General features: G+C 43.9%; 1 protein-coding gene across 3 annotated transcripts in view; it reads right to left on the reverse strand.

Annotated features, from left to right (window-relative positions):
- SH3BP4 (SH3 domain binding protein 4) overlaps positions 1-14,515 on the reverse strand; it is a 111,252-nt gene extending 96,737 nt beyond the window's left edge. For all 3 annotated transcript variants that reach the window (XR_012717329.1, XM_075283921.1, XM_075283923.1), the window contains exon 1: positions 14,426-14,515. The gene's annotated coding sequence lies outside the window, so the exon portion shown is untranslated. The remainder of the gene's footprint in view (positions 1-14,425) is intronic.
- Between the last annotated feature and the right edge of the window lie 920 nt (positions 14,516-15,435).

Here is a 15,435-nt window from a genome sequence, read left to right on the forward strand (position 1 = left end):
TTTGGATGTGACTGCTCTTGCAGGCCAAGGATCACTGTGCTGCCCTGCGACACCTGCTCTAATACAAGTGACTGGGGTTGTATTGTGACCCCGATTTTTCTGCAACTGCGACAAGTGATTAAAGGTTGAGGTTGCAGCAATATCCAAGTCATAATGCAACCGTTTATTTGCCAGTGTACACATTTCCACCATCTAACAATAAATGATGCCAACTGCAGAGCCCAGATTTAGGTCCAAACAGGGAAGATAAATATCATCCCGCAGGACAAGTGTGGTACTACATGACATGAACATGTTTTACATGGCGGGTCATTCATTCATTTAACATGGTACAGGTACATGGTAATGAGACAACCTATTTAAATACCTTCCACACTTGTATGGTAGATATCTCCAGGACAGAGATCTGCTACATAGTAAAAATGACATAACATGAAGGTTAATTCAAAGAAGTTGAAAAATCTCAGTCCCTTTTACACAGCACTCTCCGCTCTGAAGAATCATTGCTCAATTACCACTACATGTTGCCGAGATGATCAATAAAGACTTTCAGTCCCGCTAGAACTCCGTACAGGAATTAATACATTTACGTTCACATGTTAAGCGCTGTACACATCTGCAGATTCCCTTCTAACAGCTAGAAAACACTTTGCAGAACGCAGTACTACTATTTTTGGCAAAATGATCAAAGTGTTGTCAATGGTGTCTAGCATGGGACAGATCATCTACAGCGCAAATTCGGTTTTCTTGCTCTGATGACAGAATAGAAACAAAAATAAATTCCTTAGACAGCCTTATGTAGGACATACAATATACTTTATAGAGCGGTCAACCAAATGCTTGTTTGGCTGGTAGCTATCTTGTCCAACACTATGATATACATGCATGCTTGGCCTGACCTGAAGAGAGGAGAAAGCTGCTGATAAGCCTCCACCAGATAGTGCAGCGACCACTTCATCACCCCTAACATCTGCCTTTGGGGATGCTCAGGAGGTCCCCATACACATTAGAAGGTTGGCCAGTCCTGCTGATATACATCCGATGTGTATAGCTAGATTTAGTCCTTACATTATCACTTTCTTAAAACATATCTAAAGCTTCATTACATGATGTAAATACATGACATTGGAATTGGTAACATTTTTCTTCGCCACCAGTTGACAACTTGACAATTTACAAGTAATCTAATACCGGTCTGAATGGGGCTCCATAGACTACAACAGAATCCCAATGTATGCCCCGTCACACGGATCTTCTTCCCTAGAGCCTTTACCTTTGTATTCCCATTCCTTTTATAACGCATACAACATATCACTCAAGTCTCCCCCCGGCTAGACTCCTTACTTGGCGTGTCTTACCCCCCCCCTCGGATTAGCTCCCTTCCGGTTTATATTCGCACAATGGCTCAATGCTATAAATACTCAATAGTCTGCTCAGGCTGGGTGGGTGTGCAGTATCTAAATTCTCCTCCCCTCCAGGGGGTCTCCAGGGAAACTCAGCTTTCCAATTGTGGGAAACAGCTGACAGGACATCAGATTTCACCTTAAAAGATAGCTGCGGGCCAGTCTATTGTACAAATCACATTTTACTGAGGAACCTGGTAACCAACACTAGTGATAGGATTAAATATTAAACCCATCTAACCCCCACAAGTATCACTGGAGGGATTACTGAGACAATATGACACACCCAACCTGAAAGGTTTCTCCTAAGCGTCAAGAACAGTTGACAGTAGTCTCCATCAGCGTCAGAACATCTGCTTACTAACAATGCAGATCTGCATTTGCATTAGTAAAAGCAGTTACAAATTGGTGTTCTAGTAACACATAGTAGGTAAAGTCCCAGGTTGCAGCCCATTAGGGGCCACTATAAGAAATAGCCACGTGCAGAAGAGTATCAGTTCTTACATTCTCTCCGAGATCATCAGATCAGTGTTTATCACTGACCTCTTCACTGGCAGGTTTTTTCTTTTTAGCCCAATTGGTAGTTTTGCCAGAAATACTGAAATCTGTACTAGGCTGACACCCCACATAGCAAACCGCAGGGAAAAAAAAAAAAAAAAAAAAAACCTGGAAAAGTCTGCAGCGTTTCTCATTGCATTTTTCTCTGTGGTTTTTCTTCCCTTATTATAACAAATATATTTTTTTAAAAATTAAGGCCCAGTTCACATCTGCGTTCGGGCCACTTTTTTGTGCGGAAACCACAGACTCCATTATACTTTACGAGGTAAGCGGGTTTCCTAAGGTAACCGCTTTTTTAAAATGCGGATTAGGTAGGTTTCCGTTTGGGGGGGGACACACACACACACACACACTCCCCAAATGGAACCCCATGTGCAGATGTAAAACCGGGCCTAAGCAAAACTGAAATTTGTTTCATATGAAAAGGTTCAAAGGTTTATCATTACATCTAATGAGAAGGAAAGACTTTTTTTAGGCCAAGCTTTTCTTGCTGTAGATTTTGTTGCGGTTTTTTGGAGCCAAAGTCAAGAATGGTTACATAATGAATACCAAATATATAGGATGCTCTATAATAATGATATTAAAAAAAAAAAAAAAAAACACCAACCACACACCCAAAACACACAGTTATCTATGGCTGAGGCCCCACATTGCAGAAATGCTACATTTTTTTTTTGTTGCAGATTTTGCTGCGTTATTTTGAAGCAAATACAGGAGTGGACTGAGTAGCATGTTTTGCAAATCATGGCATGTCAATTATACCTATGGAAGCGCTTGCATTTTCTGTATTGGGATAGAAATCTCACAGAGGAAAACTGTGAAAAGCGCTACAGAAAAAAATTGCAATGCATTTTCACCATGGTCTTTTCCATCAAATGAAAAAACACACCAACACAGAACGAAAAAAAAAAAAAAAAATCCCACAGTAAGATCACCTGTGTTTTTCCATTTTTGCATCTCATCCCCAAGTCTATGGGGAAAATGCAGCAATTCTGCAGGTAAAATTAACCTACTACTTACTTTCCAAAGGTGCAGTTTTCAGAAAGAGCCAGGTTTTCCAGCTGTGTGGATGAGGTTAAGCAAATCTCATTTACTTTACTAGGATCGTAAAACACAGCATCAATTTCCACTGCATTTCTGCAACAGCAAAAAACACTTTTCTTCCATATTCTTCGAAGATGGGCCTCAGCCTAAAAGTCACAGAAAGCGTGCACAGGCCGGCTTTGCACATTAATATCTAAACCGGGGACAACTGGGACAAAATGCTCGGTTCTAGAAATTTCCAGTTAAGGTAATAATGCAGGCCATGGTGACGAATTATTTCAATTATTCCACGTATTCTTACACCTGGACGTTCCTGGAACTGAAGAAAGGAGTACCGTAACCATATAAAGGCAAAAACTCATTTTACCCCCTCCCCCACAGCTACCAACCTTGAAAGCCTCTTTTCTGTGGGTCAGAAGAGGTGAAGATAAGAAACTCAACAGACCAAACAGTGATCACTGAAAGCTTCATACCATACACAGGGTTAAGGACAATTCCCTCAGGGTATAACCAATGTAATGAAAGGAAAACCTGACTCGCTCTGTAGGATGAGCAAGAGTTAACGGGAGCACCTGGACGTCAGCAAATCCTAAGCAGGTGACAAGCGTCACCCTGATCCTATAATAAGGAGTAGCAGATGTCGGAACAAGGCACTTGATGGGCAGAGTGTACAGGATATGGATGCACTAACAATATCAACAAATAAGGCAAATTTCTGAGGTTCATTATATGAATTATAATATAATCTATAAAATACTTGCAAAGAGCAAACAAGAACATTCTTAAGCTCCTTATGTTTACAGTAAGGGTCTGATATCTGCTGCTAAATACACCCGTACCATTTCTGCTCAGCGACCTCAGACAGCTCATTATCACGGCTCAGCTCTCCATACATTAGGTAGAATATAAGAATAGCCTCAGTACCCACACAGGTTAGTAGGAGTCATGTGATTGAGTACTTTTAGGCCCTACACCAGTGATGGCGAACCTATGGCACGCGTGCCAGAGAGGGCACACAGAGCCCTCCATGCTGGCACGCGTGCGGTCGCCCGGATCGCTCACCAACAGGGAATTCGGTACAGGATTCCCCGTTGATGAGCGATCACTGCCTTCAGTTGTATGTGCAAATGCACATACAGCTGAAAGCTGTCAGGGTAGGCCGCGGATCGCGCGACCGCGGCCTACACTGGCTGCAGAGTTTGACCTCTGCCCCGACGCGGGCGCGATGACGTCATCAGCGCCGCCAGTGACAAGAAGGTGGATGCCGGCGGCTCTTCAGGGGTGAGTATGAGAGTGGCTCACTGTGTATATGATGTTGGGGGAGCGCTTATAATACTTGGTGGGGTGTATAATACTGGGGGGGGGGGGGAGTGTATAATACTGGGGGGGAGTGTATAATACTGGGGGGGGAGTGTATAATACTTGGGGGGGAGTGTATAATACTGGGGGGGAGTGTATAATACTGGGGGGGTGTACTAAAGAGCATATAATACTGGGGGGGGGCCTATTTATAAGCACACAATACTGTGTGTGGATGCCACTGTGGAGCATATAATCCTGTGGGGGGGACCTTTACATTTCAGTACAACGTTGTTTGTATTATTGAAAGCTCTGTAAAGCCCCACATGACTGTAATTTTTGGTCAGTAACTGTCCGCAATTGTGGATCCGCATAGTATTAAGTCTATATTGTCGTGTTGGCACTCCGCGAAAATTTTGTGGGTTTTGGCTTGCAGTTTGGGCACTCGGTCTCTAAAAGGTTCGCCATCACTGCCCTACACCCACAATATAGTTCTCTACGAACTGTGTGCAACTATGGGATCATATAAGTATTTTTGGTCCACGATTACAGATGACCTATGAGTGCAATGTGGTTTTTTTTGGAATACTCGTTTTTGTGGACAGTAAAAACCATTATAGTCATGTGTAGCCTCAGACCGCAAAATGCAGGTAGAAACCAGTGGGAAGGAAGGTGGGGGGAGATTTGGCCTGCCTAAATAAAAAAATAAATGCAGTGAATCTGCAACAAAAAAAAGCTGCGTTTCTGCAACCTGGGGCCTTAGGCTAAAGCCCCACAGTGCGGAAACGCAACTTTTTTTGTTGCAGATTTTGTTGTGGTTTGTGAGCCAAAGCCAGGAGTGGACTGAGCAAAAGGTAAGGTAAGGTATAAGAGCTTCCTATACATTTCCCATTCCTTTTGTAGTCATTAAAAAAAAAAAAAAAAAAGCAACAAAATATGCAACAAGAAAAAGCTGCATTTCTGCAACGTGGGGCCTTAGCTTTACTTTGTTGTGAAGGTAAAATGCCCTCCATATACAATACACCAGTGGTGCCCAATACGTCGATCGCGATCTACCGGTTGATCGCGTGACTTTTTTTTTTTGGTTTGAACCAGCGCAGGAGAGCTGCCGCTCTCCTTGCGATGGTTCAGACATCTACGTTTCAGCGTAGGCGGCGTCATCACGCCGCCTACACTGATACGCAGACATCTGCCAGAAGAAGAGGATGCGGCAGCGAGGTCGGTAAGTATGAGAACTTTGTTTTATAATAGGCCGCTACCTGCTGGAGTATTCCCAGCAGGTAGCGGCCTATTTACCAACCTCCCCGGACCTGTTCACTGCCGCCCCCGCTTCCCCTTGTACTATACGCCACGTCGGGCGGTAGTGAATAGGCCCGGGCCAGGCCGCCATCCCACTACCGCTATTATTGTATTTGGGGGTCTTTTCAGCCCCCCCCCTCCTTCCCCAAGTATAATAATTGGAGCCCCAGGGAAAGTGAGAGAACATAATAAACAATGTTACTTACCTCCCATTGACATAATACACATGTAAAATGTCATTGAAATCAATGGGAGTCTTTATTTTAGACGTGTATTTTTTACATGTGTATTTTGCCAAAATGAGCGAACGTTTACTCCGTGTGAAGACTCCCTTACTTGCACACAACCAGTGTTTTTCAACATATTGCATGCAGTTAAAGAGCCATAATTGCGGATATTAAATGGGATTACAATGTAGCTGTAGGTTTCATGCACACAACTAAGCGTGCATGGCGAGTGGCTGCCAATTTCATAGGTTTTTTCCAAACTGGCAACAAGTCTGTAATGTCAGTCCCATAGAAGAGAATGGAGTGATGGATCGGCATATTCACTACCTTTTCAAACATTAAATCAGTGACCACAGTTTTTGGGATAGCTGGAAGTTAGAACGGCCGCCATCAATCATTTGTGCAGGCAGTGCGCGGTAAGCACATAGACCACATTAGGGCTCGTTCACATCTGCGCCCGGCACTCCGTACTTCAGGTTTCCGTTTCCTGCATAAAACAGAGGCAGGAGACGGAAACCTGCAGGAGTCTCTCACCCATTCATTTGAATGGGTGAGAAAGATGTCCGGCCGTGAGCGGCGGTGAGCGTTTTATGCTCTCCGCCGCGAAACCAGGTTTTATAGTCCGGACACAGAGACGGACATGCAGTACTCTGTGTCCGGATTTTAAAAAACGGTTTCGCGGCGGAGAGCATAAAACGCTCACCAGCGCTCACGGCCGGACCCGGTCTGTGGTTTCCATCTTCTTGCATGCAGAAGACGGAAACCACAGAACGGACAGCTGAACGCAGGTGTGAACCTAGCGTTATAGTCTATAGGGTCCGTGCACTTTGACAGCACGGCGCTTGCAATTGCTATTGTATTCCGTCCGGGGGATCTCCATGCAGACTATTAACCGGACGGAATACATACGCTAGTGTGAACCAGGGGTGAGGATGGTTTTAGTGGACTGACCAACTATCTAAAAGTTATGGGAGACTCAACTCACCAGACAGAGTGACGTTGAAATCCAACATGCCCAATCTTTTAGTTTACCCTACTGGTATCCGGCAGCAGCTTACCCGACTCTTTCCATTAAAACCACCTCCATGCTCCGCTCAGACACTGAAGATGTATGGACAGCTTTCACAAATAGCCTACAGAACTCTGGAATATATGAAAAAGCTCCTTGAAGATACCATACCCTCCAATTTAATCCTCACTTACAGAAATGCAAAGGTCACAACCATGTGGGAGATATTTCCAATTTATCACAAGGATTGTAAATCTTCGTGGGGAGTCCTCCACTCTGGAGGTCACACATATGCTATATAAGGCACTGAGTTGAGAAAAATAAGACCCCATTCGTTCACCAAAGACTAGGAAGAGTAATTAAATGGGATATCGGTAATACTCTGCTAAGGGGTCAACAATATTAAATTGGGTGGAGGTGACTAGAGGGGCCTTAGCACGACATGTCCACTTTGTTTCCTAGGCACTGTTCTATACGCTTGGTAGTGGCTGTGCCTGACATGGCACCTCAACCCCAGTAAAGTGGATACAAGACATCAGGAAGAGATTGTCAGCAAGGAAAACCCCACAAAAAAGTGCAGTGGAGGAAAAAAAAAAAAAGGAAACTAACGGACAGAATTCCTAGGACAGCTTTCGATGCATCATATGAATGTGAACATCGCCTGCAATAAATACTTCCAGATGACAGATAAGTTTCAGTTATACATTCAGTGCTTTCAGTTGCAGTTAGCAAAGGGCTGGTCTGAATCAAAAATGCCTGGCACAATACGTGTTTACATCAACGATTAATGGATAAAGCCAAAAATCTCTCTATGTAAGCAACAGGAGTACTGAGGAACTGAAACGGCTCATCCTGTGGCTGGGAACTAGCCAGAAATGTAAAACACTGCCAGATAAGAAATGGTTAACTTATTTCAGAAGCAGCAAGAGGATGGAGGATCTGAGAGGGCAGGGAAATCAGCCTTAATCCTCGCATCAAAAGAGAAAGCAGAGGACCCGCACCCTCTCAGGATCCCACACTGCCTGGACAAAATGACACAATCATTCCCCCAAAAACAGCACTACCAACACACCCAGAAAGGGACGTACACGTAATAAAGTGGTGGGTCCAACATAATAAAGAGGCCGAGTATACCCAAAGACATCTTTCCACTGGACAGAAGCGCTATAGAATTTGCGTGCAGAAAAAACAAAAGCAATGTACAATATCAGCAATCCAAAGGATGAAATTTGTGGCGAATTCACAAGAAAATTTTAGGTACATTTTGTTTTTTGATGCAGAAAATCTGAGACATTTCTGCCCCATGGGAATAAAAATCAAATTGGCATAATTTATTACAGATAAGTGCCACACAGATGCCAAACACTGGCCCAGGTTTACTAAAAGCAAGAGGCACAGTCTAAAAATATGCCAGGTTTTTCACAGTGGCTAATGCTGGATTAAAAATATGGCGCATCTTTTGGCTGTAGTTGAAGGCCCGATTCACATCTGTGGGGATTCCATTCCCCTCTCTGCATTTTCCATGTAGAAACAGAGCGGAAGCCACATGGACCCAGTTATAGTCTATGGGGTCCACAGGTTTCCTAAGGTTACCATGGTTTTGTTTTTTTTTAATGCAGGTTAGGTTTCCACTCGGGGGGGGGGGGGGGGGGGGCAATCGGACCCCCATCTATTGATGCCAACAATTGGAACATCATAAGTACTTGTGTCGCTGAACACTTCTCTTGCTTCAAAGATCTTTCCGGATCCTAAACTTTTTCCCTTTCATTCTAATTGATGTTATCCCTCAATGTTTGAAGGCAAGGACGACACCATGACCGTGTCTTTGCTCAAAAGGCCTCAAATCAAGGTCATGGCCTGGCCATGATTTTTCCCGGTGAATACCATCTCTATAGATGGCCTTCATGATATGGGATTGACTGCGACCGCCCAGATCGTTCAGAAAACAATAAGTTAGTTGTGGCCTACATAAACAGAGCAATGTGGCAGACAAACTGTTTAGTCGTCCGGAAGTGGGAATGTCGGGGTATACTCATAACTACCATAAATCTGAAAAGAAAGATTTATTGATAGACAATTGAATGGGTATTTGTCTCTGAAACTCATGTTTGTCGCCTGCACGTAGACAACAACATAGTAAACCCTCAAAGGATGAATTGTGGTTAAGGATTTGCTTAATAAGTGGGATCAACGCATGCAAACATGAAATACACTTTCTTCTTATTGCTATGCAAACAGGTTCCAATGAAAAATGGATGTCAGAGACATCTGACAACCAGAACACAAAAAAATAAATGAATAAAAATAAAATACTGAACATCCAATAACTCAAGAAAAACAGAAATCAGCAAGAAGTAGACAAAGTACAGCACATTCCATATAAACTGGCTGATGGTGATGTGATAAAAGACATTAGATCTGAATCATGGCAATATCATTACTGTAAATGACTGTATATCCAGCGTTGTATGGAGATTAAAGGGTTTTGATTAAAGGCAGCCATCTATAATTATGACTGCAAACATATGTCCTTACCAGCTGCTTGATCTGGCGTGAAAGGCTGTCATCCAGAGAAAGACTGGCAGGATGGCAGATGCACACAAGGCATGGAAATGCTACAGGAAAACTGGTTCTTTAGCAATGTAAGCAAAGAGGAAAAAAAAAAAAAAAAAATGTAAAGACTATTTTAAAGTAATTTTGGCCGGGTCAACTTGCATGAACCTTAAGTGATTCACACACGAGTTTATGGTGGAAAGACAACTACAGAGTATGAGAAAAAATATACAATGTAGTGTGGGCTCTACCTATAGTAGGATATCTTCAGGGCCTACAGGGTTACAGACACTCGTATAATTAATTTTGGTGATCGTATAGTGAGCAGACTACCAGGACATTTACACTATAGCGTGTAGTCTATTGAGACACATCCTATAGTCATACAACACTAAACAGCCATGTGCCATCCGTTGTTTAAAGGAAATCACACAACAGCATTGATACTCACAAGAGCGTTATTTTGACAGTCCGTCACATGGTAGGTCAATGATGGTGAACCTATGATACGGGTGCCAGAGGTGGCACTCAGAGCCCTCTCTTTGGGCACCCATCCATGGAGCAAATAGTACTGTGTGGGGGCCACTGTGGAGCAGATTGAACTGTTTGGGGGGGGGGGGGGGGTCACAGTGGAGCAGAAAGCTCTGGTCGTATGACCATATTTTGCAGGTCTGTAATTGTGTGAAATTGTGGATCCGCACATTATTACGCTTTTAAATTGCCGTGTTGCCACTTTGTGATAAATTAGTGGGTCTTGGGTTGTAGTTTGGGCTCTCAGTCTCTAAAAGGTTCACCATCACTGTTGTAGGTCATGTTCAATTTTTCCTATATCAGTGTAATGTGGTCTACACTGCTACAGATTTCTTGAGCCTCCAGTCCCTGGGGTGCGGTGTCTGGCCTGTAGTCACTCATGGTGCCCAAAATAAAAGTGCAAGGGAACCCTAAAGAAACCGCCGAGCCGTTGTTGCTGGTATTACCCATCTCCAGTTCACTCGTCTTCTTAGCTTCCACCAAGGTCATGACTAATGATGGGGATTGTTCTGAGCGCCAGGATTTTGGGATGCCTAACTTTCCGGTTTAGAGAAGTCTCAGACACAAGGAAAGACTGGTTATACCGGAGATCACAAAGCAAGGCTGCGGAGGGATATTCCCAATATGTTGAGGTAATTAAACTACTCCACACTTGTCTAGGAGAGGATTTACTGACCAAAAAAAGACAAGCCCCTGTACCTGCCCAGAGCTCAATAGTAGGTAGACAAGCAATATATAATATTCATATTACAAATTTAGTGTACAGAACAGGTAGCGCTACTATAGTGTGAACTGTAGCCTACAGATAATGTGACAGACTACGCTATAACACCATTATTCATAATCCCTATAATGGAAAATGATAGTTTCCCGTTTGGTATCTGTGTTCCTAACAGTGAAGCACCTGTGGGAGCATAAGCTAACATGTCATGGCTGGAGACGTGGCAAATGAGGTTTATTTACGAAGACAGGACTAGTACAGAGGAGGAGACTAGACGTAGTACAACAAAGCACAATACTGGCAGCGCGCCGCTGTCACCATGAGATAAATAAACCACAACATTAACCGCTCCAAACTCAGGTAAAACTACACCGACGGGCTTGGCTGCAAATGAAAGGGTTAACCCGTGTACATCTACACAGTCACATATTGTACAGTCTCGGAGCAGCTGGGACAATGAATGTACATTTACCCTAATAAAAGCCTCCAGAGAGCCCTTCACTTGACTAACAGGAGCCTGGGCCTTACACTATTACCATGGATACTTCAGCTGCTGTCCTGACATCCGCTTGTTGTCTCCCCTTTCAAGCTTTGTGAGCCTCATTGACGCAAACACAGGGCCGCCATGAGAAGACGTGAGGTAAAAAGCTGCAGCTACCTACCATATATGCACCTTACTACACCAGGACTCAGTATCCGCAGGGTTTCCCAGCATCGTAGCCATCGTACTACCATAGTAATGTCTTCATGAAGGAACCTGCTCTGATGAGCGAGTAATAGGCAGGTGTGGAATCCAGTTTTACATGGCCAGAAGCCTCCATGTTGTTTGTCATGTCCCGCAGGTTTGGGAAATTAGCAGCGTAAAAGGAGGCAATTAATTTTACTGGAACAGTAAATACATCGCTGGGGATTTTATAACCTGGATAGACAACTTTTATGGTCTATTAAAGTGGGAAAAATACCACAAACCCTCCCCACAACATGAGAGACTTAACGCTCCTACACGACTGTATTATGGCTACATGTCTACTGAGGGCAAAGGAAGCAAAGAGAATACAGTTTGGGGCAAGACGAGACTGAAATTATCAGGCATCCTTAAGCCAAGTTCACACATAGCAAATTGCCGCAGTAAACGATGCAGAGAAAACAACAACGTCAGCAACTGTCCGCTGCATTTTTGCTTCCCCTATATCAATTCATTAGAAAGCGCACCATATTACAGGTAAAATAAATAATCTGTGCTTATCAAAAACCCGATTTACCGCAATGTGGGGATGCAAAACGCAGCTTTTTTTTTTTTTCATTGCGTTTCTGCAAAATGTGGCCTCAGCCTACATCTGACAAATCAGAAGCAGATACAGTTTTGGCACTATATAGATATACTTGGTGATATAAAGTTGTTACACAACTGGACATCTTACAGACGTCGGAATCCGGGATGGAAAAACCAAATGCACTCCTTGCATTAAAGTGATTTATGATGCTGGAAGTCTTTGCGGCCTTGTAGCTCTACTATCCAAGTTATACACAGAACACAGTCAAGAACAGTCAAGGTGCGCCTGCAGGGCCTCCCAGTAACATAGCATCACTAGTGCCACCTCCTAGCTTAGTTCAGGCCAGTAGCTACCCGATTGCTTAGTCCGGCCTCTCCCACGTGCATGGGGCCTTAGGTCTTATTCACATGTTTATGACAATTTTGCAAATACAAAAACATGGACCATTAGTATGCAAGTGTTGTGTCTACAGAGGCCCCTAGCCTTCAGCAGCGCCATTCAACAGTGTTTAACACACACTGACTAATGTTGATCGTATCAACTGACCAACTATTGTGTATATAGTGGTGGCCAAAGTTTATTTGGAATATCCAGCCCAATCCTTTGTTCTTAAAGGAGATGAGCCACCACCAAAGGCGGTTGGCAGTGGTAAAAAGATGCCCATGCACACTCATCTGGCCGACAGCTATTCCTTGTGCCCCGCCATACCTTGGTACACGTCCTAAATGGGTAGATGGATGTAAGAAGTTTCTTGTGGCTTATCCCCTCTGGGAAGAATCAAGTGTTGAAATTCAACATGGCCACATTTCGTTCTCTGTATTGTGGCATATTTTCTGGAGCCTCAAAACAGAGGAGGCTAAATTTATATTTGTGATGGAGTCTCCATTGCAATATCTGTCGGAAATCACGAGATGAAAAAGTCCTGCACGCGCAGCAATTTTAAAACATCAGACACCCGATAGACCCCAATATGGGGTTTGCTGGGCTCTAGATGTAACCATTATTTAGCTGTCCACCTATATGTTTTTCTGGTCCTTCGACAGACCAAAACGGCAGAGAACCGACGCTAATATGAATTTAGCGATAGTTGATTGGTCCTGTTCCCATGTGTATGGTAGGCTTACTCATCATCCCATTAAGACCACACACACCCAGGAGGTCAGGACTAATAGCCATCAGCCATTAACAAGTATCTGGTCCACAAATCAATCGGCAAAAATTACTTTTTACTGGCTATAACACTTTGGAACGAGAAAATGAATTGGACGCCAAGTCCTATGGGCCAAGTAACCGGACACACTCTTGCAGTTTGGGAAGATGTACAAGGCCAGTCGACACAATGCAGCTGTTAACCGTACATACAGTATATGCATATATAGTACCTTGTAAATAACACTGCTAATCCAACTACAACCAGAATAATCCTGAGCCTGCGGGAGAGTGGCATGAATGCAAACACTGGCTCCTACAGCGGCAGAAGGCATTTAATGTAAGGAGAATGCGGGAAGGGTAAACATTTACTGAGAGGGGCTAATTTTAGCGGCTAGCTGAGGGTCATTAGTATGGCGGAGAGTCAGATGATTGGATACAAGTGAGTTGGTGCATAAATCAGGAGCCAGTTGGATACATGCATTTCCTTTATGGAAGTGACTATGAGCAGCCGGCGGACATTCTGTGTATACTACATTAACCCTTGAGGAGTAGGTTAGCTGATGTCATAACCCAGCACGATTATCAAAAAGTTCCTGAACACTGTTCTGTGGACATCCCAAATACCCACATAAGAACCAAACACTTTCTGCCCCCAAGGTATCTCCATATGGGAGGTATCACAATTACATTCCTCTGGCATGAGCGAGCCGGATACGTCCCTCATACAACTTCTAAAGGTGCCAAATCTTTACAAGCCTTAAAGGGATACGAAAAACCCCAGGTCAAGACGTTATCATTTGTTCTTCTGCTCAATGCACTCTATTGTTCCCTGTTATCAGTTACACTAGCCTGGGGAAAGGCTGATTTATGTTCTTCAATGGAATTAGTGACAGGAAGTCCAAAAAAATGTCTGCCCCCATGATCACAGTGGTGGGAGCCTCCAGAAACATCTACAGACATTGTGTAGTCTCTACTTTAGGTACAAATATAGCAGAGAGGAGTTTGTCATGGAGAGAGGAGAATGTACTAGACCCACGTGTCAAACAGAAAGACTAACATAAGGACAAACTGAGCTCTGCTACAGAACACCAGACACAGACAATTCTCTATAGAACCATCTAGCAAGATAATACCCCAGAGAGGGGCAATTATAATAGCAGGAGCTTGCAATGAACTGTGCAATGCAACTACAAGAACAACACACACTAGTGCACTACACACACATACATGCTGCTCAGTGGGGCATGCACACACTACTACACTATACAGCTACAAAGTAACACATCACACTCTGACGTTACCACACACTGACACAATGTCACAACGACTGCACCGAGAGCTGTGCGGCCCCTCACCTCAGTTATAACGGGGATCCTCCTAATCCCTGCTCACCGCAGCCCCATCCTCTCCTCTACTTGCTGTGCTCCAGCTCAGGGAATCGTCCCAGCTGCTTTGGAGAGGAGGAGTGGGAGTGGCTAGACATGACCCCGCCCCGGGGGAGGAGCCGGAGGGGGAAGTCTGTGATCCTTATTAACTCCTGCAGAGCAGATACAATCTGCCTCAGGATTCTGAAGCATCAGGGTCAAGTTACCAGACGAGAGGTCTGAGGTGATAGCCGCAGCCTGGTGTCTGAGAACAGGCCCTGGAATTTACTGATATAAAGTAGCTAAAAGGGGGGAAAATAAAATGTTTACAGGGCGACAAAAAAAATACACAGAAAGCATGCAACAAATAGCTCATTGTATCTTTATAGTGTTGCGGCATGTGACGGTCGTAGAAAACCAACACCTGTTGGAGTTTGGGCATAGGTTGGAAATTGCATGCAACTTTTTTCCAATAGACATCAATAAAAGTTACATACCGGTCGCAGTTACATGCAACATGTCGGCGAATTGACTGTGTTGTAAAGCTATGGTTACACAGTGACTATTTCTTGTCACCACTTAAGTCATGCAACAACAAATTCAATGTATCTTTAAAATCCAAACATGCTTGACTTTCTGTCACCATTGTATGCAACATTGCTCTCATAAACGTCATGTGTATCGCGAGTGAGGTCCGGGTCACATCTGCATTCGGTGTTCCATTTGGGGAGTCCGCTTGGGAGAAGCCCGAACAGAATACCTAATGCATTAAAAAGCAGTTACTGAGAAACCACACGGACCCTGTATACCAGGGGTAGGGAACCTTTGGCTCTCCAGCTGCTGTGAAACTATAACTCCCAACATGCTCCATTCACTTTCATGTGTATTCACATTCACAGTATACATGCTGGGAGTTGTAGTTTTGCAACAGCTGGAGAGCCAAGGTTCCCTACCCCTGCCGTAAACTATAATGGGGTCCGTGTCTGCATGAACCATGCAGA

This window comes from Leptodactylus fuscus, chromosome 8 (genome assembly GCF_031893055.1).
Source record: "Leptodactylus fuscus isolate aLepFus1 chromosome 8, aLepFus1.hap2, whole genome shotgun sequence".
NCBI classification, from domain to species: domain Eukaryota; kingdom Metazoa; phylum Chordata; class Amphibia; order Anura; family Leptodactylidae; genus Leptodactylus; species Leptodactylus fuscus.